Source organism: Cygnus olor, chromosome Z (genome assembly GCF_009769625.2).
Source record: "Cygnus olor isolate bCygOlo1 chromosome Z, bCygOlo1.pri.v2, whole genome shotgun sequence".
Lineage (NCBI taxonomy): Eukaryota > Metazoa > Chordata > Aves > Anseriformes > Anatidae > Cygnus > Cygnus olor.
This window is the reverse complement of record NC_049198.1, coordinates 66,368,497-66,379,826: the sequence shown is the minus strand read 5'-3', so window position 1 is coordinate 66,379,826 and position 11,330 is coordinate 66,368,497. Positions and strand designations below refer to the sequence as shown.

At 40.0% G+C, this 11,330-nt stretch overlaps 1 long non-coding RNA gene across 1 annotated transcript; it reads right to left on the bottom strand.

Moving 5' to 3' along the window:
* Positions 1–3,926: 3,926 nt before the first annotated feature.
* LOC121061640 lies at positions 3,927–9,616 on the bottom strand. Its single transcript, XR_005815193.1, has 3 exons — positions 9,333–9,616; positions 5,160–5,242; positions 3,927–4,438 (listed from the first exon to the last, which is right to left on the bottom strand). It is a non-coding gene; the product is annotated as an uncharacterized LOC121061640 (long non-coding RNA).
* Between the last annotated feature and the right edge of the window lie 1,714 nt (positions 9,617–11,330).

Below are 11,330 nucleotides of genomic sequence, written 5' to 3'. Positions count from 1 at the left end.
AATTCTTTAAGCCCTTGTAAGCCTAAAACATGAGGTAGTATCCTATTAAAGAGGTCCTCTGAAATTTTGTTCATATAAAAGCTCAGGCTATCCAGCTTGATTTGAGTCTGTAGAGTTTTCTGCTTTGTTGGTAATACTAAGCTTGTTTATTTGGTTGAAATTTTCTCTCATGCTTCATTCACTGTTGCTGGCATCTAAATCCAGCATATTGCAGAGCAATATGTTCTACATATTGCAATACAATTGTATTTAGGGGTTATGCCAAGAAAAGGCTTTCCCATCAACCCTGTTACCAACTATCTGTTTGCTCCCTTTCCAGAGCCCCCAACACAGTGGAATTCTAGTAGCAAAGGGTTCTCTAGGTATGGCCACAAACTGCAGCAGTCAGATCTTCCCATTCTTCACGAGTCTCTAACTTCTCGGCTGAGAGGTTGTAGAATTATTCAAAAGCACCTCAGGTTTGCAGTCAAGGGAAGTAATTACTTATTTATTTATGACTGCATCACAAAAAGACTGCTGGCACAAGTAACCATTTCTAGCAGGAAGGGGAAAAGGGTTGCTCTGAGGAAAGTCTAGACTATGACCTACCCACTGCCAGCAGTCCCACCTTCAGCTAACATCCACCAAGGAGTAATGGTACTGCCCTTCTTTTGTATTTTTATTTTCTCAGCTCACTGTGGAATTTCCAAGCTTTCTGAACTGATATTTATTTGGTGAGAAGGGCATTACAAGAAGTGTGAACAATCTTCTTTTATGCAACCAGATGCAGACCATGGTGTTATGCTGTTTCAAACCTTGCTGAACCTTGGCTCCCTTTCTTAAAAGGCATAATGCAAAAGAAATAAAAAAAAATAGACAAAAAAATAAATAAATAAAAAAGCAGAAAAGTATCTGAAGTAGGAGAAAGACAAAATATAAGGTGCTAAACTGAGAGCAGCTGATTAGAAGCTGTTATGAACACTAAGTCTTAGAGTTTGTTAGTAAAATAAAGTTACTTCTCTGAACTAAACTACTCTGATGGAAAAGCACGTAAGAGTGATTAAAAAAAAAAAAAAAAAAAAAGAGAGAGAGAGACAGAACCAGTAGTAATTCTTAAGTTTCCCTGGTGGATACTGTGTACTACCCTGGTTAATTTCAGATGGGTATACCACAAAGCAGCAGAAGGACTGTCTTTTATCCCACCCACTCTGACATTTTCCACACTGTATTTTCTCTATTTTTTAAGCACTCATAAAGCAACCAGCCTATCCGTGGACTGATATTGATCCAGTCTCAGTGGTGCTGAGACATCAATTTACTAATCAGTGTGTGCTACACTTTATATTACCTTTCACTTTATATTACCTTTTCCTTCTATGCAGCAAAAATAGCTCGAGGATTTCAGAAGCAGTACAGCAGGTGATGTTGTTATGTATGGTGGCAGAATGAATCTCTCCCTCCTAGGTGTTTAACAGCAATCATTTTCCCAAGCATTTTATTACAAGCAAGTTTTTCCTTTTCAGCAAGATTTTCAACGTGGGGATGTGTTGAGTGTAGGGGAACAAGGGTCTAATCAAAACTGCTTGTCAGACCTCTGCAGACCACAAAGTTTGAGAGAGAAAGCTTGGAAAATTCACCAATGGATGGGCGCCCCTCGCTGCTCACCTGGCCTTCGGCTTCCTGCAAAGCCACCAAAGCATTCCTCTTCAGATGGGCTGTGCAGGATTACCCATTTAGGTTTCTGCACTGGAGCTGTGGTGGGAAGAAAGATAGGAGCCAGGCAGCACGAGGAAGGAGAAAGCAAGGTCTTGTAATGACAGCACTTACATGAGACTTTGCAGTTCGAGCTGCAGTCAAGCTCTCCAGAGATTCTGCCATTCTATTGAGGAAGTCAGCGTGGCCCAGACTGCCCTCCTTCCTGTGCAAAACCAGGCTGTGGAACTTTACTTCCTGAGCCTGCCCCAGATAATCCAAAAGCAAAATCATTTTGGGCTACTCTAGAACTCTTTTCTTCCTCTCCCTCTTCCCCTTTTTCTCTATCCTAATTTGAAGCACATAGTGGCTGAAATTAGGTAGAGATAGAAAGATATATGTATTCCAAGTATATTTTGTCTCAATGTTTTCTGAAAGCAGTATTAACATACTAATTTCAAAAAAGAAGCACAGATTGTTTTTCTTCCCCCTTTTCCTCTACCTACCATCACTGAAACCATCCAAAGTTCAGAAACTCGTTTCAGAAACTCAGAAGTGCACTCCTGTGATAAGTTAAGTGCCCCAAATTGTCAGTTGGCTTTCACTAACTGTTTTCTGTCTCTCCTGAGAGTTGATAAGGAACAAAAGGAGAGAAAGTGTAGGTAAGGCACTCAATATTTCAGAGGTAGAAGACCTTCCATTGAACAGAAAGGAAGTGATGCTGGGCCCATGGGTATATGACAAGTGAAGGAATAAAACTAAAGCCAAAATGTCTATTACTCCTGTCATTGGCAGGTTAGCAGATGAAGTGTGAATTTGTTTTCCTCAGTAATAAATCTCTTTGCACCATGTGCTGAGGAAGCATGTCAAAACCTAATGTACATCAGTTAAAGGTTGTCTGCATCATACTCACTAAAACTGGCATAGATTTCCTGTAAGGATACAATACTCCAAATAATTGTCTTCACCAGCTGTACCTTGGAAGAGCAGTGTAGTGATGCCCAGCAAAATACAGGCAATGGTCAGTCATTTAAGATGAGATCAGAAAGGACAGAATAGCAAAATGAAGAGTGTTGCTTATCACAGTGTCAACCTGTGCATAGGGAGGATAATGGTGAGTTTTCATTCTAGGCGTTCTAAGAGCAGACAAGACAGGGACCTACAGCCAACCCTATTCAGAATTTCAGCAGCTTCATAAAAACAGCTCAGCTCGATAAGTAATTTGTCTATTAGTTTCATATGCTAATTTTGTAAATGAATGGTAAAGGATCATATCCTGGAGAAGCATAACCCAGCTCCAAATATTCATTCACTTCCCCAGCAAGTGGTTATGACCTAAGTGCAGGACCCAGCATTTAGCCTTACTGGATGCCATACAACTGGGTGCAACCCATCAGTCCAGCTTATCCATATCACTCTGCAGAGCCGTCATACCCTCAAGCATATCAACACTCCTACCCAACTTGGTGCTGTGGGAATAGAAATGTTGTTTTTGCAGTGTTACATTGTTTAGAAGGAAGGAATGTGGTATTGAGATATGCTTACAGTGATAAGAAAGCTCAGCAGGTGACCTCGTAAATGCAGACAACCAGACTCCTTAGAGCAATCAGGTGAAAATCACTATGTTAAGTCAAGCCAGATAAGGGGAGAAAACATTACCACCTCAAAAACAGGCCGGCAACTGAAGGCCAGGCATTGTCTGTGAAGCATCAGATAGATTGTGAACCTGGATTACCCACTCCAGTGGGGAAACAGGGGAGGGTCCTGTCATCAAAAAGTATATAAACTGTGTTTTGGAACTAGTAGGTGCGCTCTACTGCTTGTGGGGCGCCCGCCATTGCAACCGCGAATAAATTACTACTTCACTGAGATCCTCGCCTGAGCCTAAGTTATTGGCTACGGAGTGTCTCACAGTGCCATCTGCAAATTCACTGAGGGTGCACTCAATCCTTTCATCAGTATAACTGACAGAGATATTAAACAAAACTGGCCCCAGTACTGAGCCCTGGGGAGCATCATTTGTGACTGGCCACCAACCAGAATTAACTCCATTCACAAAGACATTTTGGGACTGGCTATCCAGACAGTTTTCTGTCCAGCAAGCAGTTCTGGGCTTTCTTACGGTTTTTGCAGCAGATTTGTATCCAATCTTTGATGAATGGTATTAAAAAGATGCAAAACATTAAATCAAATTTAATTTAATTTAATTTAATTTAATTAAAAAAAAAAAGATATTGTAACTAGGCCAGGTTAAACAGTGGTGATGACTTGCATACCACAGGGTAGGATTTCTCCGTCTATCGTTTGCTTATCAGCTAGCACCAGTATTATTCAACTGCATTCAGAAGATCTTTAAAGGTCAAAGGAGAGTAATAGAAATACAGCAAAAGACAACAAGCATCCACATGGAAGATTTCTGACAAAAACAGTCTGTCACAGCAGATGCTTTCACAACCTTTTACTTTTTATTGCTCTAATATACACGCACAAGAAAAGAAGACTCACTTGGCACCATTGAAGCCAAGAGCAATGAGATTCAGGAGAGGCCCCCCATGTTTAGCATGCTGTTCTGTATCTGTGAAATGCTGAGAAACAATAGGGGTTTCCATTGACTTTGTAGAGAGCATTGAAAGGTGCTTTCTTCTCCCTCTCCTTTTTCTTACATCTCCATTGACATGATATGCAAAAAGTTTCTTCAAAGCCTCGGTTGGCTGTCAAGCTCTTTCTTAGCTATTTGGCACTAGAGATACAGATGCAGCAGACAGTACTGCAAAAATATAAAGAAGATAAAGAAGTTGTGTTCAAATTTAAGTTTATAAAAAAGCAACCATAAAATAAAATAAAATAAAATAAAATAAAATAAAATAAAATAAATACCTTTATAATAAGAAAGAAGTGAAAAAGAAGGAATAAAGAATAACCTTTTTTCTGAATCTTGCTGTTTTGGATTCATTCTACCTATATCTCTCATTTCTGCTTTAGTAGGGCGTACAAAGGTGTATCAAGAGGAGTGAATTGCTAAATTGCTGTCACATACCAGCTGATCATCTGCAATGTTAAAAGATGCCTTCTGCTGTCTACCATTTAAACATGAATCTTTTAGAAGGCTTAAGTATACTATTTACCATAATAAATGTAAGAAGCAGTACGTGATAATGAGAAAATGAGATATCCGCTGGAACATTCCATAAGCAAATTTTAAAAACAAACAACTGGGGTGCCAAGTAGCCAAAACCCAGCATTAATTTTTTACCTTTTTTGCAAATACGATCATACAATATTATGCAATACACATATAAAGACAATTTTAGTTACGGAAGATATACAATCTGTACTATACATTCTGTTTCACTGTATATTCTATCTGTCCTCTTACATAATTTGTTATTATTCTATAGATCAAGTTAATAAAAGAGGTATCCAATACCATGACTGGGTTCTTTTGCATTTGGAGTTATGTGTATGCAATAATTCCTATTAGGAGGTACCTGCACACTTCTTCAGAATCATGGACAATGGAAGAGTTAACCAAGACTCCTGTCATAGAAGGTTTTTTTCTAGTAGTGTTTGTCTGAAGAGAAACAGTCTTTGCTTTACATACAGTACTAACCACTTTTGTACTTGATTCCGTGTCTATGTGACAAGCAATTGCATATGTTACCTGCATGTATATTTCACTGTAGCACAGGAATTTGCCATATCACATCAAAATTGTTTCACCTGTGTCTTGGTTTCAGTTAGGACAGAGTTAATTTTCCTCCTAGTAGCTGGTAGGGTGCTATGTTTTGGATTAGGATGAGAAGAGCGCTGATAACATGCTGATGTTTTAATTGTTGTAGAGCAGTGCTTACACCAAGCCAAGGACTTTTCAGCTTCTCGCTCTGTCCTGCCAGCGAGCAGGCTAGGGGTGCAGCAGGAGCTGGGAGGGGACAGACCCAGGACAGCTGACCCAAACTGGCCGAAGGGGTATTCCATACCATCTGACGTCATGCTGAACAATATATAGGGGTGGCTAGCTGGGGTGGGGGGGCCGGCTGCTCGGGGATAGGCTGGGCATCGGTCAGCAGGTGGTGAGCAATTGCATTGTGCATCACTTGTTTCATACACATTATTATTATTAATACTATTATTATTATTATTATTATTATTGATATTATTATTTTCCTGTCTTAATAAACTGTCTTTATCTCAACTCACAGGCTTCATTTTCCCGTTTCTCTCCCCCATCCCAGAGAGGGAGGGGGGAGGGTGAGCGAACGGCTGTGTGGCGTTTAGCTGCCAGCCGGGCTAAACCACAACAACCTGTTATGTACTCACTGTATTGCATGATTAAACTGATGGTTAAATTGTCATTTAGTTTCTTTGTGGTGCATTTTTTAAGTTCTTGTAATTTCCCACTCATTTCTCGGATTCACTAATTACCCTAATAGCATTCATTCCCTCCCTAGTTGAGGACAGAGCTTATTTGTGAGAAATATACTCTGAGTTCAAACCTGGTTAGTTACTGCTACTGTATACCTATGGAATCACACATGAGAATACATCAGTTATGATCCCCTTAAGTTTTTAGCTGCAAATCCAACGCTAAATAGCGAGGCTTTACCCTCAACACCTATTGCTAATATTCACCTCCAGCTAGACTTGAATGAGGGTGATGTGTCCCAAGTGCTTTCTGTTGTGGGAGAAAATAGACATTCTCCACTAAACCATGATCAAATGCTTGCAAAATACCAATGCAGTAATTAAGATACCTTTTACTAAGCCTTGTAGGCAAGATTTTGCGTTTAGCTCGTGCAAAATGTTGCTATACAAACTGTAGAACTTTTAGTTTAAAAATAGACTATACAGCTTAGGTATAGTTTCTAAACATTAAACAAGAAAGCTAAGGTGCAAAGTAGAACCTCCATGACACAGGAAGGAGGAAAAGCTCCTATTTCTTCCAGAACAGATGTGATGCCACCCCCTCTTTCATCTGTCCTGACAGTCCATAACAATCTACATGTAAAAGGCTCCTGGATTATGCACACAGGCACAGAGCCTACAAATCCAATTGCCTGACAAACATCCTGCTCAGTGTCAGATTACTGCATAGAATACAAGAGGCATTACATCTTCATTCAAAGACATCGAAAAATGGTAAGAGAGTGGCCACCATGGGAAGATTTTCCATATCTCTCTCACTTCAATTCTGTAGGGTATACTTTGCCTGCAGCTGCCTGATGCCAGCACCCAGAATTACACACAGTCATGGGTGACAAAAGACAAGCCTACTTCATTTCTAGTTCTGGAAAGCTAGTGAAATGTATTGGTGGGAAATAACAGGAGCAAATACCCTTAGATGTTTCCTACAACCCCTCGTCAGAATCACTTATTTCTGTAATTAAGGCAAAAGAATAAAAGCTGGAACCCTGTCCATTGATTTGTTAGACTGAATGACTGACTAAAATGAAAAAAAGGTATTTAATGAACTACAAGCTAGACAGTGACTGTGAGGAATATTTTTTTTAATGACATGCACTTCTTTTCCTACCTTTGGTAATGTTTCTTCCAAATTCAGAGCTTTGACTGTCATGGCTGGAGTTCAGTCCTGACAGATAACTTTGTTACTGCAACCCTCTCACTGTGAATTACTTCAGTTTAGGGGGTGGAAGTAATGTAGAAAGCTGTCTCTTCCCACTCAGACAGCTGCCTACATGGTGGCAAAATATTTCCTATACCAAAGGAACCAGAGCACTCAATACACTGCTTGCAGCATTTCTTAATAGGAACGACATCACCATGAGAGCCCCTGGAATCAATGCAGTCTTCTTGTGGTTAGGGAGATCGTGGTTATTGTTTCATATCTCAGGTGTCTTTCTCAGTCCCAAATAGCAGCTATATCACAACTTGTAGATATTAACCAAAGCAGGTAATTTTTCCTAGAGAGTACTGGGTGTGCTGTTGCTTCTCCCTGTTTCCAATCTATGAAACAGAAATTGCACATTTATTGTGCAATTTGTTGCAGACTAGCAACAAAACTTTAACTCAACAACCTTTGGCAATGAGCTCTACCATGGGACTTGACTTTGTCTGAAAAGCTAATCCAGGAGCTAGTGACTTTTTTTTTTACTCTATCTCCTTAGACACAAATCAGATTAATGTGCATCTGTCATCTGTCTTTGAGGCAGGTCATCAGCCAAATTCATTTTCCAGAAAGTTTTATGATATCTAGACAGAACCATTCACAAAGCAAGCCATTGCACCAGGGACTCCTTCATTAACAGTAATTATGCAAACCAGTGTGCCACATAAGAGACTGAGATTATCAAGTGGGTAGCCTGCAATGCAGGAGAGAGTTTGTTAATTTCTGAAAACTGATTAGCATTCTGCTTCTGGCTTAGGAAGCATAGTAGATTTACCTAGTCATCCTTGCCTTAATTATTATTTTGCCTGTTTTCATAACTCAAATAATCAAATTAGGCCTGCAAATTTTTTTCCTAGGAACAGATCTCCCTACCTTTTTGTAAATAATTCCAGCACATGCTATTACTCAGTTTCTCTTTTTTAATTACTCATGTCCAATTGAATTATTCGACACTATCCATTGTATGTAAGAACTAATCAAGTTAGATTTCTGAGACAGACAGGCACACTTGCCCTTTCTTTGTAATAGGTAGCAGTTTCATAAATACATAGATGTGGGAGCACAGTCTTCATTCTGCTGGGTTTACATGGCAAGGTATTGGTAGCAGGGGGCTGCAGGGGTGGCTTCTGTGAGCAGAGCCCAGCAGCTGCCCCATGTCAGAGCACAGCCAGCTCCAGCTGCTCCAAAAGGGACCTGCCTCTAGCCATCACTGAGCTAATAAACAATGTTTTTTGCACATCTGTGAGAGCAGATTTAAGAAAGAGGGGAAAAAAATGTTGGGCAACAGTAGCTGGGAGAACGAGGAGTAAGAGCCACCCCTGCAGCCCCCAAAGGCAGTGCAGCAGGAGGGCAGGAGGTGCTCCAGGCACACAGCACAAGTTCCCCTGCGGCCTGAGCAGGGAGAGGCCCCTGGTGGAGCAGGCTGTCCCCCTGCAGCCCATAGGTCCCACATGGAGCAGATCTCCATGCTGCAGCCCGTGGAGGAGCCCCTGGTGGAGCAGGTGGACCTGCGCTGATGGAGGCTGTGGCCTGTGGAGGACCCCTGCTGGAGCAGGCCCCAGGCCGGAGCTGCAGCCCATGGAGAGGAGCCCATGCAGGAGCAGGGGGTGTGGGGGGAGCTGCCGCCAGTGGGGGACCCGTGCTGGTGCAGTTTGCTTCTGGGGGATGGATGGACCCCGTGGTATGGAGCTGTGTGGGAGCAGTTCCTGAAGAGCTGCTGCCTGTGGGCAGTCCCCGCAGGATCAGTTTGGGAAGAACAGTAGGGAGGGCTCTGTATTAACTGGCAATAACTGAAATCATCCCAAGTCAAGCTTTTTGCCCCTGATGGTAACATGATGAGTGATCTCTCTGTCCTTATGTCCATGAATATTATATATATGTATCATCATATTTTCTCCTAATCTTGGTGAGGAGGGGAAGTGAGAGAGTGGCCTGGTAGGCACCTGGCAATTAGCCAAGGTTCACCCACCGCATTCATTAATAACTGCCAAATACTTGAAAATCCATTTTGGTCCCCCTGCTCCTAGCACCCATATACCATTACTAGTGGCTGTGTTCCTGGGCATTCTTGCACTACAGTCGGGTGTGGCACAACAGCAGCAGGTCAGCTCCTAAACCCACCAGTCAACAGCACGACCATGTGGCTGTACTGTTTTTGGACTAGGTAGTCAGTATTATCATGGGCAGCTGTGAACTCTGCCACATGGTAAGGCTAGGATCTCTCACTAAAAAAGTCCAGAAAACAGCTCAGTCTTAAAACACTGAAGTGTTTGGTACATCTACAGAAAGGTCTGCACGCTCTTTTTTCAAATTATGCCTTCATAATTACACTTACTGTCAAGGGAATGGCTCATGGGTGATTAATGAGTGTACTCTCTGATACCTTAACAGAAATCAACTCCTTCCCTTTTAGCCTTTCATGTAATATAAAACTTAATAATAATATTTTATTTTTTTTTAAGGGTTATATTTACAAAATAAGATATAGGATTCTCAACTGGAATAAAAAAAAAGTATTTGCGTTTCCATATAAATTTTTCTTTCTTATTGGGAAAAGAAGGAACTACTAATATGAACATTTAAGAAAAATAATGCACACAGCTGAAAAAAAAGCAAGCACCATTTAATTCATCAAGGAATCACCTAAACCTAGAAGTAAATATAGCTGACACTGATCTCCTGTCTTTCTAAGTTTACGTGGGTGATACTCTTTTTGAAAACACAGTTTAATCTTATGAAATATTACTTTATACCACTCCCAAAATACTATTTATTAATTTCCCACCTCTTCATGGAGCAAGACATGGAGAAAAGACATTTCAGTTTGATCCAATTTAATATTAGAAAAGTTGAAATTTACATATTCTCATTTTCTTTCAAGAAACAGAATTGGGGAAGACAGAGAGAATGAGGTGCTTGCAGGAAAGTTCACAGTTGTGTTTTTTTTTCCAGCTGTTTATGAAGTTTGCTTCTACTGCTGGAAAACAGGAGCAAGACTGTCAAAAAGGGTGCAAGCCTTGATATAAGTTACTATATATATATATATATATATATATATATACACATTTATATATACCAGTTGTTGAACTAGTATATATAGTTGAATATAAAGTTAAGCACTGTTTTTTGTCTCCTTCAGGTAACATTACTTGACTGAAGTAATGAATCTACTCCTGATTTGCTGCAATCTGATTTTTATATTATAAATTGCACTGTTTTAGAAAATGGGTTCTGGGTTCAGAAGCCAACATTTACAATCTCTTCAAGAATACCAGGTTAGAGAAGTTACAATGAAGGTATGGTTTCTGAAGTCAACAGGAATTGTTAGCAAAGATTGCTTTTAAAAAATTATCCAAGAGGCACCAAAATGAATGTAATTATAACCGCTTGCACAAGATTTCAGTTCTTTGCAACAATCAGTTCCATAAATCCTTCTCCTCCACCATGAATGGTTATGTTCAAGAATACACTTCAGCCAGGTGACCTTTTATCTTTTTACTACATTAAACATTTCACTCATGTTCCTGTTTCAGGAGAAGGAGTGCTTGCTCAGCTGAATAAAATCTTTTTTTCTTCCTCCCAGGATGTTAAGGACTTGAATTATCTATTTTAAAAACTAGATTCATTTTAATTCAATGTTCTAATCAAGGCCATGCATATAATGCCATATTCTTGACAAACCTAATTTGAAAGCCTGTGTTTCATTTTATGTGCTTTTATTGAATGTAGTTTCATTGTTCTAAAACACAGTGTCAACACAAAGACAAGAAAAGGCTTTTTCCCATCTGATATAACAACACAGCACCATTGTTTGTGCAAATGTTTACAGATTAGGTGTTTACAGGCTATGAACACATCACTTCTAATTTCTTTTCTTCTAGATAATCCCAAACAAATGGATTTAAAAAAAAAAAAAAAGGCTTAATTTACATTCAGAAATAAGCAACACAAAAGTAGACAAAAGTGTATTTCAGCACCTGCTGCCTCTTCCTTCTCTTTAATGAATCTGGCTCAGCATTCAGAGTAGGTTTTTGAT